At 64.1% G+C, this 1,998-nt stretch overlaps 1 long non-coding RNA gene across 1 annotated transcript in view; it reads right to left on the minus strand.

The window, feature by feature from the left end:
- Positions 1-1,381: 1,381 nt before the first annotated feature.
- LOC106726280 overlaps positions 1,382-1,998 on the minus strand; it is a 17,911-nt gene continuing 17,294 nt past the window's right edge. Inside the window, exon 3 of the long non-coding RNA XR_001362309.1 lies at positions 1,382-1,717. This is a non-coding gene — a long non-coding RNA (uncharacterized LOC106726280). The remainder of the gene's footprint in view (positions 1,718-1,998) is intronic.

Genomic DNA, 1,998 nt, shown 5'->3' on the forward strand with positions numbered 1-1,998 from the left:
TCCTGTCGGCTGGGAGGCCGGCGGTGGCAGGAGGGCCGGCTTGGCCCTGAGGCCACAGTGACCCCCGCTGGAGGGAGTGGACACCTGCGTCCCCAGCTGGCCAGGCCGCTTTGCATGTTCACAACCCGAGGAAACGTGAACCCCCAGCACCTGGCTACACCCGCCTCCCAGAGCGGAGGGCAGGGACCCGCCGACAATGAAAGCTTTAGAGACGTGGCTGGGAGGTCAGCCCGCAGCTCGCGCTCATTCTGTCAGAGCGGGAATGTGTGCGCACGGCCACGGACTCCCGGAAGCCCGTGGATTCACTCAGGTGGCACCTGGCTCGTGGCCTCGGCCCCCACCGCCCCGGAGCATTGTGGGAACTCAGGAGTGTTCGATGCTCAGGCCCCGCCCAGGCCTTCTCCTTCGCTTGACCGGAGGTGGGCTCCACACACCAGCATCTCCCATCAGGCTGCCGAGTGCCCGACAGAGAGCCAGACATCTCTGCCTCTATTTTTCTTTAAATGTGCTTTGCTGTAGTTTATTTTATACATATATTTATTGATCTCAGGGGGAGAGAGAAACATCAATGATGAGAGAGGATTATGGATCGGCTGCCTCCTGCACGACCCACACTGGGGATGGAGCCCGCAAGCCGGGCATGTGCCCTGACCGGGAATCGAACCGTGACCTCCTGGTTCACAGGTCGACGCCCAACCACAGAGCCACACCAGCCAGGCTTGCATTGCTTGTTTTGTTGCTCACACTGATCAGCTCTGGCCCCAGGAGCGCTTTGGAGCTGCTCCCGTGTCCCACAGCCACACCCCCATGGGTTTCCGGGACCAGGTGCCTGGTCCTGCTGGTTCTGTGCTGGGCTCTTCCTTGCATCTTTGTTGTTTAATAATAACGATTCGTTCCTTGTCCTTCCATGAGAACGCTTCCTCTCTCCCACGGTTTTCACAGTTTCACTCTTGTCCCGGGCGTGGTGGTCATGTGCCAGGTAAGAGGGAGACCCCTTCCTCCCGGGGGTTCAGCTCCCAGCATGCCTGGCGGGCACAGGCCCACACAGTTCCACCCGGTGGGATGTTAACCCTTTGCCTTCCCTGGTCCACAGATGCTCGCGCCTGTGCCAGGTTCCTAGGTCCCTGGTCGTCCGTCTGTCCCTCTCTGCCCAGCAGAGGTGTTTGTCGCTCTGTCAGCGCGGGCTTGGGGTTGGGGTGTGAGGTTGGTGCCTGGTGTGCATTTCCGAGGTTGGTTCAGGTGCCGAAACTGGGGGCCAGGCCTGGCTGCAGTGGGTGTGGCCTCTCGCTGCACTTCCTGTGGGAGCCGAGTGGCCGCTCACCAGGGCAGGAAGGGGCGGTGGAAGGGCGGGCGGGGGAGCCAGCCTGGTGCCCACAGCGCGTCTCCTCCAGCCGGGGTGGGGGCGGGTGGGGTGGGCTGAAAGGAGGGCCCGCGTAGAGCCATGGGTCTGGGTCCCCGAGGCCGGAGGCTGGGGGAAGTCACAGGTGCAGCCCCAGCTCCCGTTAGTGGGAGCCCAGGCTGGCACAGGCCGTGGAGGCCCCGGGTTCGGGGCTGGGCAGGGAGCGAGTGAAGGAAAAGGGACTCCAGGTGGGCCTGGGGAAGGTGGCCTGGCAGGCCGAGGGGGCTCGCAGGGCCCGTCTAGGGGGTGAGAGGCAGCAAACACGAGTCCCAGGGGACAGGCCTGCGCACCGCACGAGTTGCGTCCAGGTGGAAGCAGCTGCTTGTGACGGGCTGCCTTCCCTGGTCCACAGATGCTCGCGCCTGTGCCAGGTTCCTAGGTCCCTGGTCGTCCGTCTGTCCCTCTCTGCCCAGCAGAGGTGTTTGTCGCTCTGTCAGCGCGGGCTTGGGGTTGGGGTGTGAGGTTGGGTGCCTGGTGTGCATTTCCGAGGTTGGTTCAGGTGCCAAACCGGGGGCCGGGCCTGGCTGCAGCGGGTGTTGGCCTCTCGCTGCACTTCCGTGGGAGCCGAGTGGCCGCTCACCAGGGCAGGAAGGGGTGGC

Source organism: Myotis brandtii, unplaced genomic scaffold, assembly GCF_000412655.1.
Source record: "Myotis brandtii unplaced genomic scaffold, ASM41265v1 scaffold247, whole genome shotgun sequence".
Taxonomy (NCBI): Eukaryota; Metazoa; Chordata; class Mammalia; order Chiroptera; family Vespertilionidae; genus Myotis; species Myotis brandtii.